The 11,105-nt window shown below is 31.4% G+C and overlaps 1 pseudogene; it reads right to left on the bottom strand.

Moving 5' to 3' along the window:
- Window positions 1-1,764: 1,764 nt before the first annotated feature.
- The window catches only part of LOC149531523 (transcription factor bHLH162-like), a 49,479-nt pseudogene continuing 40,138 nt past the window's right edge, over window positions 1,765-11,105 (bottom strand).

Raw genomic sequence — 11,105 nt, 5'->3', positions numbered from 1 at the left:
CCTACCAAAAATAGACATTCTAAAAATAGTAAGTTATCCCAAAGTCAAAATAAGGTCAATTTGAGAGGCTTTGAAATTTACTAAAAATAGACTTACTAAAAATAAACTTTCTAAAAATAGTAACTTGTCCCAAAGGAAAATTAAGGTCGATTCAGAGGCTATGAAATTTACTAAAAATAGACTTCCTAAAAATAGTAAGTCAAGACATTCAATTCTCAAACAAGAAGATAATATCCATTCTCAGAGACACATGGACAACACTTTCCACATATGGCCAATTTTACCAATTCTCATTTGAAAGAGGGAACTTTAGAAGATTGAGCCCAATACTACCAAGAACGAAAGCTGAAAGGACAAGACCAAGAAACAAAAGGAGGGCCCCCATTTGCAATGAGGCGATGGTGTGAAAAGCCCACAACAACACATATATAACTTATTAAATTCAAATAAACTGAAATTCAATACCTCATACAGTGATACAAATCTATCCAACTTGACTTTCTCCTAAGATTCAAAACTTACCATGTGAACCAACTTTAATCTAAACAAATACTACTTAATATTATATAAGTACATTCCAGTTACGAGTGTCACAAAATTAATGCCTCCATATAAGCAACCTATGATGTTCACTAATTCACTGGAAGTTAAAACTTTACCTTATTTTTTTTTAACTACTCCCTGCTTTCTACAGAGCTTAGGTTTGGTTGGGTAGTGAGGAACATGGATACCTACCATTTAATAGTAATATTAAAGGCTTTTCATGACCAAATTACCAAAACAATTACTTCTTATTCACTATTAGGCCCCGTTTGGCTGCTGGAATATGAGTGGAATAGGAAAACGAAATTAGAATATGTTTTATATTCGTTGCTTGGTAAGCTCAATCGAAATTGGGAATAGGAAGACATATTCCAATTTTGCCCCTAAAATGAGCATATGTCTATGCCAAAAAATATTTGTTATTGGAATAGGCCATTTCCATTCCCATTCCAATTTTCCATTAAAAAAAAAAAAAAAATTAAATTTTTATTTATTTATTATTTTTTAAAATTTAAAAAAAAAAAAAAAAATTGAATTTCTTTTTTTTGAATTTTTTTTTTACTTTTACTTTTTGAATTTTTTTTGTTAAATTTTTTTTTAATAACATTTTTTTAAATTATATCTATTTGTTTTTTAAAAAAAATGAAAATGAATTAACTTAAAAAAAAAAAAATTTAAAAAAATTAGGAAAAATGTTTTTAAAAATACAAAACTTAACCTTATTCCTATTCTATTTTTGTACAACCAAACAATAGATTAACATATTCCCAGTCGAATTCCAAGTGCACCAAACATGATTGGAATTGCCTATTTCTATTCCCATTCCTCATTTCCATTCCCATTCCATTTTTCTATTCTAATTTTCTATTCTTATGCCAGCAACCAAACGGGGCCTTAAGGAAAAGGAAAACAATCTAAGAATATGATTTGAACCTAAATCAAGAGTGCAAAACCTCACCACTAGATTGCCATAATCTTATAATCTGAAATTAGGTTTATCCGTACATGCTCGGATAAAGACAAATAATTTAGAATAAATGGAAAACTATACAACTACATTGTTATAGCTCAATTATAAATCACCAGCAGGTGGGTTCCAACCAACGACGGGCCTTCTTACTATTGGTCCATCCAAAATCATTGTAAATGTTGAAATAAGATGAAATAATTAGTTCAATTTGATTTATTTCAATCAGCTAAAGCTCAATCAATTCCATAGCTTCAGCAGATCATTGGAGATACATTTGAACTGTGGTTTCGTTCCATCAATTTCCTAAGGGTTTGCTTGAGTTTGCCGTTTCTGAAACTCAGTGTATCCAACACCTAATATGAATGCCAACAAGTATACATCAAAAATGTGCCTTAGAGAACTAATTAACCCTAAAAGCTCATTTTAAGTATAACAGTATAGATTCCTACCTTATAGTGGATGGTGTGGAACACTTTTCCATCAGTGGCAAAAGAGGCAACGCAAAGTATTTTGAGGCCTTGTTCTTCAACAGCCAACACGAGCTCGGACAAGTTTATCCCTTCTTTAATGGTGTTTGTTATGGCAAACACTACTGAACCCCCACCATTTACATTCATTCCATGTTAGAGAAGGATACTACATTGCCTTCTTTGTTGTAGGAATAACAACATTGCTTCTCATTATTCATCTTCATCTTCATTTCATCTCTTTTCTTTGCAAGCTCATTCACTTTTTCCTGCAGATGACTTATATATTATGTGGCTTCTGACAACCGATCAGCGATTGAAGTATGGCCCTGGATAATAGTCCATTAAGTGTTTTGGTTAATCCAAAGAAGGTGATGTTCCTATTCGACTGATGTTCAAATATAGAATGGTGATTTATTAATTATGTGACCCTTTCAATCATTTAACGCACAATAATTAGAATTACAATTTTTAGTTTCTTGACCGTGGTCATCCATAATTTAAGCATGATATGTTAGGTAGCAATCAGCTAGGGAGAATAGGTAATCAGAGGGCCTTTTTAAGTCTTCTACATAGACGTGACCTACATGCTCATTATATATCTAAGATTTTTCTCAAGTAAATATTGGTTAATATATTCTAAGATGAAGAAAGTGACTAAGATGTCACTCGATGCTCTATTCATAGATCAAGTTTTAGGCATCACATAGTTATCTTTGTACGAAAAATTCTAAGATATTATAATCCTCCTGATAGGAAGCCCCATAAAAAGTGTGAAATTTAGTGCAATGATTTATAAATTTTTTGAGTTAAAAAATATATTTTTATGGAGAATATGATATAGTTGGATAACAGTAATTATATATTAATTCAGATAAAGTTTCTTTAAACATATGTAATTGTTTCATATAAACAATGTATTAATTTGAAATGCAAAATAATGTAGTCATAGGGAGTTGCTACATTATATAATAATTACACAAGCCTTTATGCTTAGGAACAATCTCTTTGTGTTAAGTGAAATGATCATTTATTTGGAAAGATATTTCTTGATCAATGACTTATTCTATGGAATTTATATTAGGTACAAGATGATTAGTAGCATGCATGGTATTACTCATTAGATTGATCAACCTAGATCTAATGGTGATGATTTATTTCCAATCAACATGTTGCATGGGAGCGAAGTCTCATTGTTGCTATCTAATCAAAGAAATCTTTAAAAATATCAACAATTAAAATATTTTCCATAAAAAATAATAATAAATAACTCCTACAAAACCATGATAACAAGCTATACATAAAATAATTGCATCCGTAGATCATAAATTGTAGGGCACATCCTTCACATCTACACAAATCCAATCTAAAAAGATCTAAAGAAAAAGCATAGGAATGATACATGAGATATAAATGTCATAAAGAATATAGCAATCAATCGGTAATATAGACAATATAAAAATCCTCTTATGAAATCTGTAGCCATGTAATATAATCAAATTGTGGTAAAACCAAGTTGTAGAGAGCTAAAATCATTGATAATATCTAAACCAGGGTAATGTGACTCGCGGTGAGTCACACGAGTCACGCGAGTCAGTGAGCTGCGCTGACCTCGCCGAGTCACAATGACTCGTGACCTGCGAGCAGAGAGTCACGAGGAGTGACTTGCGTGACCCAGCCTACCTTGACCCAACCGCGGTAGGCTTGAAATCCGCCAATTAAAATATAATTTTTTACATTTTTTTTAATGTTTTTTTTTACATTCCTCACTCATATAACCCTAAAAGGGATCCCATAACAGTCTATATTGAAAAGAAGAAAGAGAGAGAGAGAGAGGTAGAAAAGAAATAGAGCTTTCTTGTTTTGCAACCAATTGAAAGGAAGAGGAGAAAAGCTTGCATTTGTGACATTGGAGCTTGCATTTAGATCATCAAAGAATTTATAGGAGCTCTTCTCAACACTTCCCAAAGCATTTGAAAGAGGTAAGACTTGATTGTTTAGATTTTGATGATTTTTTTGTCTATGCTTATGGATTTTTTGCATGAATTTTTTTGTTTGTTTATAAGTTTTTTTTTAAAATTTTAGATCTTCATAAAATGCAATGCTAAAATGGTAATATTTGGTCTAAAATGTCTTATTGCACCAACCTTTACATTTTTCCTTAATTACGTCATAATGGCTTCTGGAGGTTAAAAACCCAAGCTCTCTAAAGGCAACAAAAAAGATGAGTGTTGGAAGTTCACCATAGAATTTTTGGGTAGAAAGAGAACTCAAACAAAATGCCTATTTTGCAAAACCATTAATAGTGGGGGGATAAATATATTAAAATATCATATTGCTGTTATATGTGGTCATGATACTGAGCCTTGTGGAGTTGCAACTTGTTGAGGCTCAACATTTTTGTTATGTAGCCTTGGAAAAATATGAACAAGAATAAGAATTAAAAAGAAAACAATTAGAAGAGTTAGCTCATATTGGTTCTAGTTCCCTTCCATGCTCATTTGCAAATGTTTCTGAGTCAGTAGGCTATGTTGGAGAAGGTTCTTCCCATCCCCCCCATCATCCTAGTGCTTTTGTTTCTCATGCTTCTTCTACATCTATTCCTTGTACTTCTAGGGATGCTACTGCTGGCCCCTTCTAGTAGTGTTGGCTTTACCTTTCATCCTAGAGTCATAAAATCTAGTAGGTTGGACAATTTTTTTGTACCACATACCACTTCTGGTGCACAACCCTCACTTGAGAGCATGGGCTGGAATAGGGAGATACATGAAGCTGGAGTAAGAGCAATTTGCAAGTTTTGGTTTTTCTGCAACATTCCATTTATAGTAGCTAGGTACTTCAAGTTTTTAACTTCATTTATATTTGATTGTTTTACGTTTTAAGTTTTAAAATTTATATTCAATATTATACATTTAACTTGATGTTGAAAATTTGAAATATGCTAATTAAAATATTTTTATAAATGTAACAAGACTCCTTATTCCTAGGGGATGATTGATGCAGTTTCCATATGTGGTGTCAGGTTCAAAGCCCCCACTGAAGATGAGTTGAGTGGCCCCCTCTTTCTAGATATGGTTGAGGAGATGAAACTTGAGTTGGAGGATCACAAAAAGATTTGGAGCCAAAAGGGGTGTATCATCATGACAGATGGATGGACATATAGGAGGTCCAGAAGCCTCCTAAATTTTCTTGTTTCTAGCAGAGGTAACTCATCATGCTCTACTTCTTGAAGTCTAAAATTTAATGTATACTATTATTGAATAACAAATTTATTTATTTATTGAGTATTGATTCTTGAATGATAATTATTTTGTTTAATTTTCACTTTTAGGATCCACCATGTTTTTGAGGTCCATAGATGCTTCCTCATGTGTGAAAAATGCAAAATTCTTATGTGAGACTATTGAGGAGGGCATAAGGGAGGTGGGGGAAGACAATGTTGTCCAAGTGGTGATTGATAATGCAGCTAATTATGTTGCTAGAGGTAAAATTTTAACTTTTAACTTTCTAATTTCTACTTCTTTTAAAATTGTTTTAGTTTTTTATTAAATTTTGAAAATTAAATTTCTTTTAATACATCAAAAAATTTCATTGTTTTCTAACTATTTTAAAATTGCTTTAGGAAAACTATTGATGGAGAGACACCCAAAAATCTTTTGAACTCCATGTGTGGCCCATTGCATTGACCTCATGTTAGAGGATATTGGCAAGCTTGTATGGGTGAAATCATGTGTTACCAAGGCCAAAAATCTTTGTAAGTTCATTTATAATCATGCCTTGGTCCTCAACACTATGAGGAAATACACGAAGGGAAAAGAGTTGGCTCATCCTAGTATCACAAGATTTGCCTCTAACTTTATCACACTAGAATCCTTGCTGACTTCAAGGTTAGAGTTGAGGTGCATGTTTGTTGGTCCAAAATGGAGTTCCTCCTCCTTTGCTAGTAGCCTTGAAGGGATAGATGCAACAAAATGCATTTATGATGATGATGGTTTTTTGGAGCCATGTTCGAAGATTGTGGAGGTAATTTAAAAGTTAAATTTTAAATTTTAAAAGCTTAAGTCTTAAAATTTTATAAATTAATTTATCTCATACATATTTTTGTTTTATTTTCATTGTGCAACTTTGCAAAGTTTCATCATTCACTAAATTGTTTTGTAGATCATTGAGCCCCTTGTAGCCCTCCTACGAGTTGCTGATGGTGAGAAGCGCTCTATGGGCTACATTTATGAGGGCATAGATAGGGTCAAGGAGGCTGTTAAGGCCGAATATGTAGGAGTTGAGAAAAACTATGGTCCTATTTGGGACATAATTGGTAGGAGATGGAAAAATCAACTTCATAAGCTCATCCATGTAGTAGCCTATTACCTCAATACATCATACCATTTCTGTGATGATTTCAAGGTAGATGAGGAGGTTCTTAGTGGCCTATACACAGTGATATCAAAGATGTCCCCTAATCCCATAGATATATTGCTTGAGATGGATGCCTATAATAATGCATCAGGGCCCATTTTTTCGAGTCAAATTTGTAAAGAAGGTCATATAAAATTGTAGCCAAGTAAAAATTGTAGCTTAAGCCTTATACAATCTAGTTTCTAAATTTCTAGCTTCAAACTTAAAGTTCAAATTTTGAAATGAAACTAATATTTTTTTGTTTCCCTTTTTTTCAAAATTCAGATAGATGGTGGCAAATGTTTAGGCCTTCAACCAAAAACTTTTAGCAAATCACCATTCGCATTTTGAGCCAACCAAGTAGTGCTTCTAGATGTGAACGCAACTAGAGCATGTTCGAGCACATCCACTTGAAGAGGCGTAACAAGTTGTCTGTGAAAAAAATGAATAGGTTAGTCTTTGTGTATTACAACCTATGCATTATGATCAGGGAGATTTTGGATAGTGACACCTCTCTGATTACTCTAGAGGAGGTTGATCCAGAGTTTGATTGGATCATTGAGGCTACTCATCTTGTCTTTGATGACGAGGACCTACAGTGGCTTGACTAGGCAGATAGAGAGGGCCAAGCTGAGGCTGTGGATATGGTAGTAGAGGACCAGAGAGCTCCAGTTGTTCCTAGTGGCACCTCACAGACATTTGCAAAGCCAGAGGTAGAGAGTACAATTGCTCCTAGAGGCACCTCATAGGCTGATGCTATAGCTACTAAGACATCCAGGACCTACCTTAGACACCTTACTAAGAGGCATTTTATAGATTATACTAAGCTTGAGGTTGAGGTTGAGGTTGGGGATGAGGATGATGATGATGATGACGATGAGGATGACGATGATGATGAGCTTGAGGATGAGGATGATGATGAGGACTCTGACTAGGAGCCATAGCTATAGACTTATAGTCTTGCTTTAACTTTTTGTTTAACAATTTAACTTAATATATGATCAGCATTTGGAACATTTGAAGTTGATGATGAATATTGAATCTTGATATGTTGAATTTCATAATACATAATACATAAACATTTTGATGGTTTGCATGGATTTATCATTTTATATATGATTCTATGTTTTACACTTTTACTTTTATAATGTTTCCTTCAGGGTTCAACTACTATTTAACTTTAAAGTATGTCTAAATTTTAAAGTTAAAATTTAAACTTTAATTACTAGTAATATAGTATTTACTTTTAGCAATTTACCTTTGTAGTATTGTACTTATGTAATCTATGTTTTACTTTTACGTTTTAACTTTAAGTATGTGCATTATGATTAAATTATCTTCTATTTAATGATGTTATTGTGTCTTTATGCTTTATTCAATAATGGATGCATGAAATGTTATTTAAATCCTAAAAAATCTCAAAATTTTTGAGGTTTTTTTCACTTTGTTGAGTCACCACTGAGCCAGGTCAGGAGTCAGGCTGGGTCACGAGTCAAGTTACCCTTGCCGATTTCGAGCTAAGTTTGAGTCTCGTTGCACTGATCTAAACTCTAATCATATATACTATTAACCTAATGAAAAAATGATAATTCATTTTATTTATAAAATTAGTAGCTCAATTACTAAATAAATATCATATATACAATTTGTTGATATTTGAGTCATCACAACTCAACTAGTAAGCTATATACACTAAAAAAATACATATGTTGTAGACCCAAACACTAAAACTCTAAACCTAAAACTTATTATTATCAAATATTTTCTAAACAGAGAAAAAATAAAGTAAAACATGAAAACCACAAGAAACCCTATTCAATCTATTACTTGAGTTAGAATTGGATACATAATCATCTAAAAGATCTAAAATAAAGGAATAAAATGGGACCATAATTTTTCGAAACACACCCTTAATTTTTACCTTATTTATAGTACCTCAATTTTAATACAAAAAATCCCTAATTATTCCTTTTAAAATTAAATTTATCTTTTTGTTGGATGCTTAGTAAATATGTCTACCAATTGATCATTAGATTTACAATCATATAGGTTGATTTATCCATTGTTAACAATCTTTTTATTTAAATGATAATATGTTTCAATGTGATTTCCCTTCTAATGAAAGACTAGATTACTCAGAATTGCAATTGTTGAGTTGTTGTAGAAAAAGATCGCAATTTTTTTCTTCTTTGTTACCTATTCAAAATCACTTATCAATCTATTCATCCATACTGATAGATAGTATGTTGAAGTGGCTACTACATATCTTCCTCTATTGATGAGATGGGATAGTTGGCAATTGAAATTACATGTATTCTTAACATTACATAATACTATTTATATTATATAATTTTATTTTATTATGTAATATTACACCTAGGACCACCTAGATGGATGTGCAACATGTAGACAATCAAATGGGATATTCTTGATGAGGTGTATTGTAAACATTGTGATAATATTTGATGTTATTATTTAATATTGGAAAAAAAAAATAAAAATTAAATGTTGGGTCAATGGATTAGGTAGCACATGGTTTATGTAATACCACTTAGTGGTTTTATGGGACTTGCTACTATGAAAGAAACCTTAACAGTAGTTTTAGATGTAAGGCAAAAATGGCAAAAAAAAGGAGAAAAAGAAAGTCAAGAAAGACAAGGCTTGACATATTAGCTAAATGGGCATTTGTGAGCATTGTAAGCATTGTATGGGATGTGTGGATTCATGCTTGTTCACATGTTTTCTTGATTGTGACTATGGGTTTGAAGGCTTCCATGGTTATATTGCAATAGTGTTTTCACTTAATAATACATGGTGATGGATGGATTTGTAGATTGAGTTTTTCTCTCAAAATATATATATATATATATATATATATATATATATATATATATATATATATATATATATATATATATATATATATATATATATATATATATATATATATATATACATATATATATATATAGGGTTATGTAGAAACTATAGTATTTTGAGTTATAAGCTTCCTTACAAGTGGTATTAGAGCTATGTGTATGTTGTTATAACCCTAGATTGAATGCATGAGAATACATGAAATAATGAAAGAAAGGGAAAAATATATGGGTTTTATAGGTTATTTATTGAAAATCAAAGGATTTTTGGTTTGCTATTATGATATAATGTTGACATATTTTTGGCATGTGAAATTGCTGGTCAAATGAACTTTTTGGATGTTTCATTTAAATGCAAGTTTTTAGTGGGAAGCTTTGAAAAATTACCTCTTGGGAAAAAAATTTTGCCATTGGATCCAGGTTTTTCCTTTGAACAAATTTTGATATGCAATATGTCCTAGTTTTACCATGTTAATAGAAAATGCAAAAGATTTTTAGCTTAAGGTAGTAATGACCATCAAATTTAGTGCCACTAGAATTCTCATCACCCAATAAAAAAAATCTCTTTGGAAGTGGTAAAAAGATTGTCTTGGTAAAATGACCATAACTTTCACTTAGGTTATCAAATTGTAAACTTCTTAGAGTTATTAAAAAAACTATTTCAGGGTAGTACAACTTGTTATGGGTTTTATTTTGTGATTTTGATATTTTGTTAGTTTTAATAAGAGCCCAAAAATTTTAGATGTTGATTATTTATAACACAATTTTGGGCATAACTTGGAATACGAAGTTGAAATCTGGACTTCAAATAGTCAATAGAAAACTCTTGTAGAGTTCTACATATTGGGTTAGATTTGACACATGTTTGAATGATTTATTCAATAATATATTGAATTGAATTATTTATGATATATATTCACTATAGCAACATTGTGAGTTGATGATATTGCATCTTTTGGAGATTTGATATCATTGTATTCAAAGCTTATATTTAAAATTAGTCTCACAATGATATGGTTATTCGTGTTTAGTTTTGATATACATGATAATTTATTGGGTCTACAAGTTGTGTAATGTTCTAAGTGGTCTAGACTTATAGGTTGCATTAATGGCTTGGATATGGGTTAACTTTTCCCATTGATCTTTCATTATTGAAGCATATTCATATATGTGGCTTGGAATTGGGTTTTATATGCCCTTAGTTAGTCACACAATTTTTTGATTTGTGTTCATATAAATGTAGATGAGATGTTGTTACTAGGCACAAACATGGTGGAGAATTGCAGTTGACTATTTTATGCTAATAGATTGGACACTTTGAGATTTAGTATCTCAGTTTATATATGTGATTATAGAGTAGTATATTTTGGCATTACATGATTAGATATAGATATGCATTATTGATTTTTATTGGTTTGGATCCCTGATGTAGTTATGATGGTATATATCTTCTTGGTTGAGGATTATGGGTATATTTTCTTTCGAGGAACTCTATTGAAAGAAATTATTCAATTATATATTGTCATTGATGTTACACAAATGTCTCACTCTAACTGAGCATAGCTAGTGTTAATCAAGCTTAGTCAGGCACAAAAGGAGATTCTAGTATCAATCAAGTTAAAATGAAAAGGAACCAAGATTAGTTGGTCATCAAAGAAATTCAATGTAAACCTAGTTAGGTAGGTCAATGTAGGTTTTTTGTATTAACCATGTTAGGTCAGATACCAAAGAAATTTAGTATTAACTGAGTGACCCATTTTAGTGTTAGCTGACTACCAATAGAATATTTTTGTTGATTAAATTGTTCATACAAGATAACTTAGTGCATATTAATTTCTTCTTCAAAAAGATATT

This window comes from Cupressus sempervirens, chromosome 11, assembly GCF_028749045.1.
Source record: "Cupressus sempervirens isolate cs-2001-9-10 chromosome 11, ASM2874904v1, whole genome shotgun sequence".
NCBI classification, from domain to species: domain Eukaryota; kingdom Viridiplantae; phylum Streptophyta; class Pinopsida; order Cupressales; family Cupressaceae; genus Cupressus; species Cupressus sempervirens.
The sequence above is the reverse complement of the archived record's forward strand: the minus strand, read 5'-3'. Positions and strand labels throughout refer to the sequence as shown.